The sequence below is a fragment of the Ceratotherium simum genome, chromosome 25, assembly GCF_057802395.1.
Source record: "Ceratotherium simum simum isolate JZ-2026a chromosome 25, ASM5780239v1, whole genome shotgun sequence".
Lineage (NCBI taxonomy): Eukaryota > Metazoa > Chordata > Mammalia > Perissodactyla > Rhinocerotidae > Ceratotherium > Ceratotherium simum.
In genome coordinates, this window is record NC_141924.1 from 17,431,079 (window position 1) to 17,445,800 (window position 14,722).

At 46.1% G+C, this 14,722-nt stretch overlaps 1 pseudogene; it reads right to left on the minus strand.

Moving 5' to 3' along the window:
* Positions 1–490: 490 nt before the first annotated feature.
* On the minus strand, positions 491–3,725 carry LOC101389744 (guanine nucleotide-binding protein G(I)/G(S)/G(O) subunit gamma-10 pseudogene; annotated as a pseudogene).
* Between the last annotated feature and the right edge of the window lie 10,997 nt (positions 3,726–14,722).

Consider the following 14,722-nt stretch of genomic DNA (forward strand, 5'->3'; position numbering starts at 1 on the left):
ATGTATTTTGGGGGCCAGCCTGGTGGCGTAGTGGTTAAGTTCTCATGCTCTGCTTTGGCGGCCCAGGGTTCACAGGTTCGGATCCCAAGAGTGCACCCACACACTGCTTGTCAAGCCATGCTGTGGCGGCGTCCCATATAAAGTGGAGGAAGATGGGCAAGGATGTTAGCCCAGGGCCAATCTTCCTCACCAAAAAAAAAAAGTATTTTGATATATTTGGCGGTAAGGTTTTTGTTTATCTTAAGTGCAAAGCACTTCACCAAAAGAAGCAAGATATTATTATTTAAAAATCTACTCCTTTACCCAGTTTCTTTATTTGAATTGACTCATCAGTTTCTGTAGAGTTTTGGCTACAGTGCCTGGGCACAGGAAAGGTCTGAAATATCTAAAAGTCATCTACTAGAGAAAAGTGTTTTCTTGTGACGTGGAAGCAGTCATTTATCACTCTAGGCTTGAAGGTATTCCTCACCAAACTTCTTCCCCACAGTCTTCAGAGCAAGGCCCAAGATCTGGGGTCGCAGAAGGGACTGCTACCCCCTGGCATGCAGACCAGCAAGCCACTCATGCAGGCATTCTGCATGCTGTGCTGCTGCCGCTCTGCAGCTGCCCGAGACCTTGACCTTCACCCCCGCCTCCAGCTCGAGCTGCTCTGCCAGGTGCTTCAGGGCTTTCTCACTGGCCCCAGGGAAACATGGCGGTGGCGCTGGAATCCCTGGGCAGGTGAGTGGGCTGAGCTGAGCCTCGAGGCCTTTACCCCTTATTTATACCTTCTCTGTGCTGGCTGTTTTACAGACTTCACCTTCTAAGATCCTTAAAAAACAACTTGTGATGGTATTATGGGCCGAACTGTACCGCCCCCCAAATTTTAATGTTGAAGTCCTAACCCCTAGGACCTCAGGATGTGACTGCATTTGGAGATAAGACCTTTGAAGAGGTAATTAAATTAAAAGGAAGTCACCAGAGTGGGCCCTAACCCAATATGACTGGTGTCCTTCTAAGAAGAGGAGATTAGGACAGAGACACACACAGAGAGACGACCATGTGAAGACACCGAGAGAAGGTGGCCGTCTGCAAACCAAGGAGAGAGGCCTCAGAAGAAACCATCCTGTCAACACCTTGATCTTGGACTTCTAGCCTCCAGAACTATGAGAAAATAAATTTCTGTTGTTTAAATCACCTAGCCTGCGGTATTTGTTATGGCAGCCCTAGCAGACTGTTAACAGATTATTATTTCCATTTTACAGCTGAGGAAACGCTGAAGTTCGGGGAAGTGAAGCTGCTTGCTCAAGTCTGTAGAGCCATGATTTGAACTCCACTCTAATACCAAAACCCAAGCTTCTCCCACTAGGCTGTGCTTCCTGTAAATCCAGGAAGCAGCTGGGAGAAAGTGTGGTGTGTACCCGGCAGAGCTGGTTACTATAGGAAGACAAGGGTGAAGGAACTTGTTGGTGCTCCTCAACTTGACCAGCTATGGAGACATTTTTGGTGTCTGAGACTTCATAAATATCATCGCCGAGGCTTCCAGGAAGGGTTTAGAAGGGTGAGAGAGAAAAGAACTAGATCGATTTGCTTCTGTCCTAATCATGGTACATCTGATTGCCAAAAACAAAACCTATTCTCCCTGCTTAATCAAAAAAGTCAATGTATGGGAAGGATATGGGGGCGTCTCATGGCCTCCAAGGGCAGGAAATATAGTCAAGCCTCAGAAAGGACCAGAACTAAAAACTGTTGGCCCCTCTCCTATCCTGCATTTGACAGCTGCTCAGAGCTTTTATGGGGAGATTCTCCGATCTGCTCTTGACTGACGACTTGATGAAATTTCCCATTTGTAGAGACTCCTGATCTGGCAGTATGGAATCAAGAAAGTGTAGTTCTAAAAGTGTCGTTCCAAAATGGTTTGGAAAAAAATAGGCGAAGTCTGCAGCCAACCAGCTAAGTTACCTTGGGAAAGCTTTGTTGCCCTGAGACTCATTTTCCCCCATTGGAAAATGAGGATAATAAAGCCTGTTTCAAATGTGCCAAAGAGACATGGTGCCTGGCATTTACTGTGTCAAATGCATTTAGCTTCCTCCCCCTGTCATCTCCTGAGATGAAAGTGGCATCTGCTAGAGAGCCCCCATGGGGTTATCCTCACCCAAGAGTTCTCAGTGTGTGACACTGCGGGCCCAACCCTCAGGCTGGAACTAGGGGGTTCCAGCTGTCTCTTGAGAGTGGTGAAGTGAACTTCTCTTTGGGTATTAACACTTGACCAGAGTAGGAATATATGCTATCCTCTCTTCACAAGAACGGCTTTCTTCCCCTGCTTGAAGCCCCAGAGGCTCTGGCTAGGCTTTTTGAAGAACTAAGAAGTAAAATATCAATTACAGAATTTTTATAGATAGCAGGAAAAAAAGGGAAGGGGTGGTTTTGTATATTACTCTGATTAGCAAAATCAGGAAGTAATACAAACCACAAGGTGACTTGAATTTTAAAATTCTTTTCTGCTGCCCTTCTTACCTATCATTTTGTGATGCCCAGAAGTGCCCCCACCTAGGAGGTAGGCAGGTATTAGTGTTTTTTTCCCCCCAGAGGAAGAAATAGGTGCACAGAGAGGCTAAGGGGTTCACCCAAGAACAGAGCTAATTAATGGCCATGCAGAGAGAGGATACGGATGTCCTAAATGCTGGTCCAGTTTCCTGAGTCTGCCCATTCTGCCTTCCCCTGCCCTCACTTCCTCCATGAGCGGGTCAACCTGGACTCTCCCTTTCACTCTCAGTCCTAGGAAGGGCCTGATGCTAGTCAGGATCCGAGTTACAGAGCTTACCACCTTGTGGGCCCTACAGGAGCCGTCGGGAGCACAAGGGTTTAGCGCAAGAGCTGCTACCAAGGAGTCTGCTTTTTGCTTCAACTGAGATGGGGTCCAAGTGCCTCAATGACCAAAACTAGAAGCCTCTGGAAAACAGATGCGGGAGAGAGAGAGGATGGGAACAACAAGAACTTGTATACACTGCTGTAGACAGTGTAAATGGATACATCCACTTTGGAAAACCATTTGCTGTTATCTGCTCTGTTGCAAACAACCATATCGTATGGTTCAGCATTTCCACTCATGGACGTAGAGCCTCCAAAAGTGAGCCCCAAACCATCAGGAGACGTGTACAAGAATGTTCATAGGAACGTTATTTGTAATAGCCCCACTCAACTGTGGAAGGGATAACTAAATTATAGTAGTCACGGAAAGGAATACTACAGGACAACGGAAATGAACACACCACAGATACATGCAACAGCAAGAATAAATCTTACAGACACGATGTTAAAAGAAAGAAGCCAGACCCAAAAGAATTCCTATTGTAGGCTTCCATTTATACAATGTTCAAAAATAAGTAAAAGTAATGCTCTCTCTGTTTAGGGATGCACACTGGGATGGTAAAATCATAAAGAAAAACATGGCGATGATTACAGTAACAGTCAGTGATCATCCTTGGGTAGGGGCTGGAATTGGGATGTTTGACAATTGGAAAGAAGTATGGGGGAGGTTTCTGGAGTGCTGGCAATGTTCTAATCTTTTGACTTGGAGTTACACAGGCATGCACTTGATGATAATTTATTAAGTTTTACTTAATGACATGTCTTATGACTCGATGTGTGTTATCCTCCCCTCTTCCAGTACACACACATTCTCATACATGGCTATTACCAGGACTAGAATTTGAATCTGGATCTCGCTGATCCTTCCACCACATCGGCTCTCAGCCACGGTCTTGGGACCCTCTGTCCAGCCTTCTTTACCTAAATTTCCTCAGCCTCTAGGCTGGGGGTTCTTAACCTGGGGTCCTTAGATCCGTTTCAGGAGCCTGCAACTCCCCTGATGCTATTTGTCAAATTGTGTGCACATGTGCCTTTTTCTGGGGCGTGGTTCCTACGTCCTCTTAGGATTCCTAGAGTGATCCGTGGCCGGGAAAAGGTTAAGAACCATTGCTAGAACCCACTCAACTGGCATAAACAAACAAGCAAGCAAACGGATCAAAGTACACCCGGCCTTGAACAAGGTGCTGGAAAGCCCAGGGCTGCGGTGCCTCGTTGTGGCACTCCAGAGCCAAATGCGGTGACAGCGCTTCATCCCTATCTGTCCCACCTCGGCTGGGACCGGGGCTGGCGGGCACAGGTGGGACCGAGAAGGCTCTGAGTGTGGGCGGGGTGGGAGCAGCGCGCAGGGAAGCCGCGGAGACTGGGCAGGCACCGGGAACAGTGTCTGCCACAGCTACAAGCGGAGGAGTCCAGAAAGCCTGGGGTTTGAGCACATTGTCCTTTGAGCTGGGGTTCTTGCATGCCTCTTTCTCAGCTCATTCCAGGTTTTTAAAGATTCAAATGAGGGCCTGGAAGCCCAGGGTGGCTGTTCCAGGGCTCACACCCACGAGCTCGCAGGCCGGTGCCCGCGCGCGCCCGCCCCCGCCCCAGGCTCATCTGCATCAGCACCGCATCTCCTTCTCGCCTGTGTCCCCCCTCGCGGGGGCTGGGGCTGCCTTCCCGGCACGCAGAGCCCGCGTTTCCACCGTTCTCCCCCCCGCCGCTCCTTTTTTCAACTTAAAAATAGCTTTCTGGTTTGTTCACACTCACTCTCCCGAGACCCTCATAATAGGAGACCCTGAACTAGGCCGTTAGAAACGGAGTCTCTACCAGCTCCCTTCCCAGCATGAGGTTTTCAGGCAGAGCCGGTGCTGTGGCTTGGGTCTCTGGAAATCGGGATTTCCGGGTGCTTCTCGGTTACATTCTTTTGATAATGCTCTTAAGTGACTGTGGCCAGGTCACTCGTTTCTCAGAGAATTGGGTCTTTGAGGTTTACTCCAGTTCTGATTCTCTGTGGCTTTAGGGCTTTTTCTTGGAACTCAGTCACACGGTGGTTTAACATGTTTTGTAGTACTACCTGAGACAGCCCAGGGTGTTATAGGTTCACGTGTCGGTAGGAAACAGGTCTAGATGGGCCTCACCGACACCCAGAACTTGGCATCGCTGCTTATCACCACCCTCTCCCCATCCCTGCTTCTCTTTTCTCAGGTCAGCTTTCTCCACTGGGCTGGAAGCATGGCTGTTAGCAGTCTAGGTGTCTCCTATCTTTTCTGCCAGAAAAAGATTGAATCTCTCTCCCCACTTCCACTCAAGAAATTTAGGGGTGTATCAGTTAGGATAAGGTAGGATATGCTGCAGAAACAAACATCTTCCACAATTTCAGAGCCTTAAAACAACGAGGTTTGTTTCACAACACCTGTTCCATGTCTTTCATGACGCTTCAGTCAAGAGGCAGAGATGGTCCAGTGAGGGAGCCTGCTCTCGCAACCTCGCCTGACTGGGGCTGCGCAGATGGAGATGAGCACGATGCTGAGGGGAAAAACAGCACCCACCTCAGCCTTGGAGAGTGAGAAGAGAGTGACAAGGACACTTTCTTAGAGGAGCTGATGCTCGAACTGAGCTTTAGAATAAAGCAGAAATGAGCAAGTTGGAAGTAGGGAGGAAGGGTTCTAGTGCAGGTAAAGGAAAAGGCCCCTGTAAAGCTTTGCATGCAAGACAGACACGGAACATCCTAGGGAGGGGAAACAATTCATTGAGGCTTCCCCAGGCCCTCTGCTGATGGGGTGTGTGCTCTTGGACAAGTCTCAGCTTCCTCGTCTGTGAATTAGGGACAGTGATAGTACCTGGCTCCTCAGTTTGTTATGAGGATTCAATGACAATGCCAGTATAATGTCTCTAGTGCTGTTAGTCATAAACTCTTGATAAATGTTACAGATACGATCAATGTTGAGAGGCAATCAAGTGTCGTGGGTAAGAGCGTGGATGCTGCTCGGCCATTAACCAGCATGTCGTGAGTTCAAGGTAAGCCTGCCTCTGTCAGGTATCAGCTATATCTCCATCTCCTCCAGGAAGCCCTCTCTGAATGCTCCCAGTGAACCCATTGTTTCCCTCCCTTACTGCACTGATCACGTGATATTGTATTTGTGGGTTTATCCTCTGTGTCCTCTTGCCAGCTCCTTGAAGGCAAGGACCCTTGCCTTCCCAGAGCCTAACACTGGCGAGTGTATTTATTAAGTTAGGTGCTGTACTGTGACCTGGGAATTCATTGAAATTCATTTGTACTCTGTCCTAAGCCCTGGCCTAATTACTGGCTACTGTTACTATTACAAAAATTAACCGGGCCTGATTTTTGCCCTCAAGCACCTTTCAGGGGACACAAGGTATACATAAAAATATGCTTTAAAAATAGAAATTATTTTCTGTTATATAACCAATCTGAGTTGCTTTAAAAAAAAGACTTTATTTTGAGGCAATTATAGATTTGCATGTAGTTGTAAGACATAAAACATCTTGCATTACTATAGTATAATATCACAATCAGGAAATCGATATTGATACAATCCACTGAATTTATACAGATTTCACCAGTTTTACATACACTCATGTGTGTGTATGTAGTTCTAGGCAATTTCATCACATATATAGGAGTTGCTCTTTTTTTTTTTTTTTTTGTGAGGAAGATCCACCCTGAGCTAACAGCTGCCAGTCCTCCTCTTTTTTTGCTGAAGAAGACTGGCCCTGGGCTAACATCCATGCCCATCTTCCTCTGCTTTATATGGAACGCCGCCACAACATGGCCTGACAAGCGGTGTGTCGATGCATGCCGGGATCCGAACCTGTGAACCCCGGGCCGCCGCAGTGGAGCGCGCGCACTTAACCCCTTGCGCCACTGGGCCGGCCCCTATAGGAGTTGCTTTTTAAAGTATCTTAATGCTTAAATATTTTTAGAAAATACTATAAAGTGATAATAAGAGTTGATTTGAAATAGTACTGAATAAAGGTGCTTATATCTTGCATTTAAGATTCAGATTTTACTCTGAAGGCAGGAAAGAGCCACTACAACGGTCAGAATGTACTTTTTGTGTGTGTGTGTGTGAGGAAGATCAGTCCTGAGCAAACATCTGCCAAACCTCCCCTTTTTTCTTGAGGAAGACTGGCCCTGGGCTAACATCCATGCCCATCTTCCTCCACTTTATACGGGAGCCGCTACAGCATGGCTTGACAAGCGATGTGTCGGTGCATGCCCGGGATCCAAACCCCAGGCCATGGCAGCGGGGCGCATGCACTTAACTGCTAAGCCACCAGGCTGGCCCCTAGAATGTACGTTTTTGAAAGCTCAGCGTCCATATGGTAGAGGATGGATTGGTTGGAGGGGGCTACCGGTCAGACAGGGACTGTTCACCCAGCAGTGTCTTAGTCCGTCATGGAATCTTGGCAGAGCACTGCAAGGAGAGCCTGCCCAGGCCAGCACCACACTAGGCCCCGCCGTGTCTCTCACGGCCCCGCCCACCTACCATCAAGCACCGCCCTCTCCTCATCCAGACCCTGTACTCTTGCCCAAGGCCCTGCCCTCTCACTCAGGCCCCGCCCACAGGCCCCGCCCACTCCTGGGCCACTCTTGTGCTCCTCGCTAGGCCCTGGGCACACCAAACTTGGCAGATACGTGGAAAGCAGCAAGACCTGAGTACAGTCTTCCTCAGCTTAGGCTGGGGTTACATCTGATAAACCCATAGTGAGTTGAAAATATCCTAAGTCGAAAGGGCATTCAATACACCTAACCTACCGAGCATCATATGCTAGCCTAGCCTACCTTCAATATGCTCAGAACACTTACATTAGCCTACCGTTGGGCCAAATCGTCTAACACAAAGCCTATTTTATAATAAAGCGTTGAATATCTCATATAATTTATTGAAATACTGTACTAAAAGTGAAAATAGAATGGTTGGATGGGCGCAGAGTGGTGCTAAGTGCATCGGCTGTTTACCCTCGTGATGGCGTGGCTGGCCGGGAGCTGCGGTTCGCTGCCGCCGCCCAGCATCACCAGAGAGTATCCAATGGCATATCACTAGCTCAGGAAAAGATCCCAATTCAAAACTCGAAGTATGGTTTCTACTGAATTCTTACGGCGTTCGCACTATCCTAAAGTGGAACCATCGTAAGTCGGGACCATCTGTAGTTAAGAAAGCTGGCAAACTCCGACATCAGGGCTCCCCTTCCTCCCCGGGCGATTTCCGAGGGCGATCAATAAGCAGGAAGCTGCTCTCCTGTCCCTCCTGTCTGACAGGCCACCGGCACTCTTGCTTCCACTCCGGGCACCCCGGGGAGCGGCGGGGCCTCTTGAGGAGTGGGCGGGGCTGTGTGTTGAAGGCTGGGGCCCTGTGGTGAGTGGGTGGGGCTTGCATGGAGGGGCGGGGCCTATGTAGGGGGCGTGTTGGTCCCGGGAAACTGAACAGTGTACTTCTCCTGGACCTTTCCAGAGGCCTGGGCCCTGAAAATACAGTGGTGAGCAAAAGGCGGACAGCCAATTCGGGAGACAGACAGTAAACACATAGTCACAAATATATAATCATGTAATTACAAGTTGTGAGAAGAGTTGAGTCTCCTGGGGACCTGGGTAGACTTCACTCCGGAAGCTTCCTAGTCAGATCTAGATACGAATCCTGGCACTGCCACTTAGGCTGAGTGTGCTGGACAAGATGGGTGGTCAGGCTGGGCCATGGACTTTTGGGTCAGAGACAGAGCTTGACTCTAAAGCCTTGGATAAACTGGCTCTCAGGGACTTCCAAAGAGTAGTCCAGAAAGGTGGGAGCCTTGGCAGTTTCTTGGAATATGTATTTATGTTTATTTATACAGCTCCATTCTATGCCCCCTCTGCTATGGGGTGAATGTTTGTGTCTCCCCCAAAATTCCTATGTTGAAATCCTAATGCCCAATGTGGTCGTGTTAGGAGGTAGGGCCTTTGGGAGGTGATTAGGTCATGAGAGTGGAGCTCTCCCAAATGAGACGATTGCCCTTAGGAAAGAGGCCTGAAAGAGCTTCCTTGCCCCTTCCACCAGGTGAGGATACAAGGAGAAGTCTGCAACCAGGAAGAGGGCCCTCACTCGCACTTCCCAGCACCCTGATCTCAGACTTCCAGCCCCCAGAACTGTGAGAAATACATTTCGGTTGTTTATAAGCCAGCTAGTCTGTGGTATTTTGTTATAGCAGCCCAAATGGACTAAGACACCCTCCTTGGAGGAACTTTTCTGACCTTGTCCAGAACCTAAACTGGATTACAATATAGTCTAGGTGATCCCACAGTGCCCTGTGCTTCATTACAAAGTATTTGTTGCACTGTCTTTAATTTCTTGTGGGCCTTTCTCAGCAGCTCTAGGCTTCTTGAATCATGGATTGTGTTTTAGTCATCTCCCTCTGTGACATCCAGAAGCATCTTTATCATCATTGCCATCATCATCGTCACCACCATCATCATCATCATCATCATAGCCAACACTTAGGCCGTGCTTTCAGTGTGCTCTGCACTGTTTTCACTTCTTTACATATAGTCATTCATTTCAATCTTCATACGCTGGCTCATTGTAGCTACTTTATAAAAAAAGTGTTGAGTGAATAAATAAGCACAATGGAAGGAGAAAAATCACTGATTTTTTTTCTAGGAGCTCTTGGAAAACTTCAGAGGAAGTGACTTTGAGGTGGATTTTGAAAGCCAAGTTCGCCAAGCTGAGAAGTGGGGATTCGTCATTCCAGAGTAGCTTGGGCAGGTATGAAGGAGCACATCAGGCGTTCAGGGAATGGTGATTAGGTAAGTGTGGCTGGATGTTGGGTACGGGGGGTGAGGAGAGGGGTAGAGAATATGAGGATTGGAACAACACTTCCTTGGATATATAACTTCAGGCATACTTGTTAAGAAGGCAGTTTTTTTTGTTTGTTTTGGTGAGGAAGATTGGCCCTGAGCTAACATCCGTGCCAGTCTTCCTCTGTTTTGTATGTGGGCTGCCCCAACAGCTTGGTTTGATGAGTGGTATGTGTCCCTACCAAGGATCCGAACCCGTGAACCCCCGGCCACTGAAGCAAAGCCCACCGAACTTAACCACTACGCCACCAGGATGGCCCCTTTTTGTTTTGTTTCTTAATCCACCATATGCATGGGACATCTAAAGCCATGATCTCTAAAGAAGGCGGTGGGTGTGTGCCTCCCAGGGATGTGCTAGATGATCTTCAGGAAGTGTAGGGAGAAAATATTAGAATTTCTATTTTAATCTTTTATCTTACCTTTTAAATATTTCTATTTTGGTATAAAGTGTAGAACAGTACTGTCCAATAGAACCTTTTGTGACGATGGAAATGTTTTACATCAGCACTTGAAATGTAGCTTGTACAACTGAGGAACTGAATTTTTAACTTTTTAAAATTTAAATTAATTTAAATTTAAATAGCCACCTGTGACTGGTGACTACTATACGGGACAGCACAGTTTAGGCTGTCCATTTACACTGTAGTTTATGTGTATAAATTAATACATGAATGAAAAAGCATATATGTGCAGCTCAGGTTGTTACTGATGGTATTTGCAATCGAAAATGTTTGCAGGCCACTGGTCCAGAGACCAAAATTAAAATTATAGAGCTGGAACGAAAGTATTGAAAATTGCAGACATGGGGTAGCCCTGGGGGATTAGTCAGAGATGTCTTAGAACTTAAACAATCTCAAGATTAGAAGGGATCTTCTAGGTCCTTAGTTTTCTTGAAGAAAGGAAGTCTTGGGCCAAGAGGAGAGGGACTGAAACTCACAGCTTAAATCATACTTCTGCATGTGACAGGCCATCCCATTCCAGCCTTTCTCTGTCCTCCTTCTGCCCCCTCACCCAATGATTCTCTCTCTAGCGCTTTTCCAATTTGGGGTGACACAATTGTTCATTGCTTCTTGTCTCTCTCTCCCAACAACGCGGCTGTACACTCCATGGAGACAGCACCGTGTCTTTTTGTTCACCACTGTATGCCTGGGGCCTGGCACACAATAGGCGCTCAAAATGTATTTGCTCAATAAATGGTTGGGGGGAGGGGATCGTGTCCCACACTGCGGATAATGACAGATCAGGCTAAACAGATACTGGGAGACAGAAAGAGGGGTTCATGAAGGGCCTTGAAGGCCTCTCTGAGCACTTAGCGCCCGTGGGCCCGCCCAGCAGCCCGCCCACGTGGTCAGTAGCTGTTGGCTAGTGGTGGAAAGCCAGTGCTCTTTGAGTCAGGTGCACCTGGCTGTGAATTCCAGTCCCACCACTTACCTTAGATAAGTTACTCAACTTCCCTAAGTATTTAGTTTCCTCAGCTGTAAAAGGAGGAAAATAACTACACCATTTCTTAGAGTTGTTAGTTGGATTAAAGAATATAATGTATGTAAATACACGTATATTAAGAACTAGTACATAGACTATATGGACATAGACTATACACTACATAGTGCAGATACCGTATAGAGAGCTTTTATTCAATGTTAATTGAATGAATTAATGACCTGATTTACCATGTAGAGACACAGCATGAGGAAATGGCCATGGAATAAAAAGACTAATATTCTTTGATGAAACAAATTGTTAGAGCCTCAGATGTAATTAGTCACATAGAAATTTGATGCCCTAAACTGTCGCGTAGAAAATGTAGGCTTACTTACTGGGAAGCAGTTTGGCTGATTGTAACAAAAGCCTTAAGAATGTTTATTCCTTGTTGTCCAGTAATCCCACCTCTAGGAAACTACACTAAGCGAGTGATAAGAGATACAAAGATTTACTTACAGAGCCATTCACTGATGCTATTATCGTAAGGCCTGAATAATAAAAACATAAGTAGTAAGCAACCTAATCATCCAGCTATGGGGAATGCCGAAGCTAGGGACAGTACAGCCATGTGCAGCAATAATATGTAAGTTACTCAAACCAGGTGTTTCACAATACAATATCACAGGGGAAAATGTTCATGTTATAATGATAAAAGAAAATATAAAATTTTATACAATATGATCACAACTGTAAAATATGTTTTAAAGAAAAGACACACTAAACTATTAGCTGTGATTATCTTTGATCGGTAGATCAGTGGCACTTGGGTCTGCCCACTGATGTTCCCATCACTGGTCTTAGCTCCTTGGTGCGGTTCAGCCACCATGGCTTCAAAGGCCGCCCTCCTCCATGGGCGCCATGAAGATGCCCTGAGTGATAGCACTGGGATGCACTCTTGAGACTGGAAGGGTCTTCTGCCAAACCTCGGTGTGGCTCTTCAATTCTATGAGTGGATTCGAGCAGAAGGTTCTCACTGAGGATGGCAGCGTGGGGGAAAGGGCGCAGGACTCGAGAGCTGGAGAATCCAAGTTCAACCCCTGGCTTGGCCACAAAACAGTGGCGTGACTTTGGGCAAGTTCTCATACCTCTCTGCACCTCGGTTTCCTCATCTGTAAAGTATGGGGAGTGGACTGGATGATCTCTAAGGGGTGCCTCCAGGCTTCCACATTCTCTGGTCTCCTTTCATTTAACAAGTATTCATTGAACACTTTCTCTGTGCCAGGCACTATTCCAGACACTAGGAATAAATAGGCAACAAGGCAAAGGTCCATCCGCTGTCTAGTAAACTCTGTAAACGATGATAGAATTTTATCTGTATTTTTTGACTTATCACTTCCTAAAATGAGTTTTTAAGTGCCCCCGCCTTCCGTTCAGCTCTTTTCTCCTCGCTTCCACTTTTTGAACTTTTATTTTTGTATTGTCACGATTGATGCATTTAAATTCTGTTGGGTAACGATGCTCAAGCTTCTGTACTTTTATTCGTTGATTCTAAAAATTTAAAGTCAATAACTATTCTTCGTCGCAGAGTCAGTTATTGCCTTTGATTACATTTCCTTGTGTGCATGGCTTTTTATTTCCTGATGTTTCTAATCGCCTTTCTTCTTCTTCTTTTGTTTCTTATACAATTTGCCTGTCTCATATTTTCAATTTAAAAAGAAAACTCTTCCTCATGGCAGGTATGGCAGTCAGGGTTTAATCAGGGAGCAGAGCCACCGTGCGTGTTCTGGGAGATGGGACTTATTATAGGAGCTACACTACATTATATATCTCTACATCTGTCTCCACCAAGTATGGAAAAACTAGCCCCCCCCCAATTTCTCTCAAATTCCTCTGACTCCTGCATTATCCAAGACTTTGAGCTTTGCTTACTCAAAGTGTGGCCTGCAGACCAGCATCATGGGCTTCACCTGGGACTTTGTTAGATATGCAGAATCTTGGTCCACCTGGCTCCACTGAATTGGAATCCACATTTTAGCCAGGTTCCCAGGGCATTTGTGTGTTTAGCAAAGTTTGAGAAGCACTGGTCTGGGTTCTCCTGTGGATTCTGCCGTTTTCCTCCTAGCCTGCTCCAGCTCATTGCAGTGAAGTCTCCTGTCACCAATGACCCTAAAACTGCTGACTTGCCCCCTGGGGCCCTTCAGAGCCAACACCCTCAACGCCTGAGAAGGTACTGTTGTTACCTCCCAACGTGGGGCCTTCTGCTCGCCGCAAGACATGCCAATAGTCAAGAGGCAAGGTGGTAGGAGAAAAAGGACTTTTTATTACAGCTTGCTAGCAAAAGAGAAGATGGCTGACTCACGTCCAAAAGGACCATCTTAAGGGGGCACAAAATCTTATGGCAGTTATATAGGCCATTGGGTTATAGGGGAGGGGGTGGTTATGGGGAGGTTAGGAATGTTGACCTTCTGGTGTTACACCAGCACTGGAGTGCTACACCAGATCTTTCAGTTTTCATTGATGATGGCTCTCAGCATAGATTCTCTGTCCAGGGGTCATCACATTCCTAAGGAACTCAAAAAAACAAAATTATCATCTTATTGCAGCTGGGAGTTACATGCACAAGCAGGGGTTGTAAAATCTAAGGAGCAGTTAGATCTCCTGGAGGGGGCATATCCAGCTGGGTTAGTTTGTCAGAGGTCATTCAAAGTTACAATAGAGTTTTTCTTTTCTACAATATGGCTTCCCTTATGTCAACCTTTTCTTGAGCTGGTATCACTGTCAGTATTGTTAATAATAATAATAATAATGATAGATACTATTTATTGATCACTTCCTACATGCCTGGTATTGTGCTAAGCAATTATCTCATTTCATGCTCACAAAAGTGTCTATTGCATGAGTATTATAATTATCCCCATATAAGAGATGAAAAAATGAGGTTCAAGGAAGTGAAGTCACTTGCCCAAAGTCACACTGCAAGTTACTGATGCATCAAGGGTTCAAATCCAAGCTTGTAGGACTCCAGAGTCTGGATTTTTAAAATGTCAAAATATACATACAGGCAAGCGCCCATCTCATAATGTGCAGATGCCCCTCCAGCCCTCTTCACGCTCCCTTCCAGGCACTAACCTTCCAAGGGTAATTTCTGCACTGACTTCTACCTGTATAGATTAGTTGCCTGTTTTTGTATTTTATATAAATGGAATAATACTACAGGATCTTCTCTTTTGTCATCGTGGAACCGCGGAATCAACCACCTTGGACTTCCAGTTTTTGTGAGGTGATAAACTCCCTGGCTTCTTTTGTTCCACAGTATGTTTGTAAGATTCTTGTGTATTGTTGTATGTGGTGTAGATTTTTTATTCTCCTTGCTGTGTGAATATACCACACCACAGTTATTTACCTTATCTACTGTTGATGGACATTTGGGTGGCTTCCCACTTTAGGCTCTTATGAATGCATGAACATTCTAGTACATGTCTTATGGTGAACGTATGGAGGGATTTCTTCGGGTGTAGTCCAAGGAGCAGAATTGCTGGGTCACAGAGTACACGTATATTCAGCTTTAGTAAATATTAAAGTGGATGTACCATTTACACTTACATCAGCTATGTA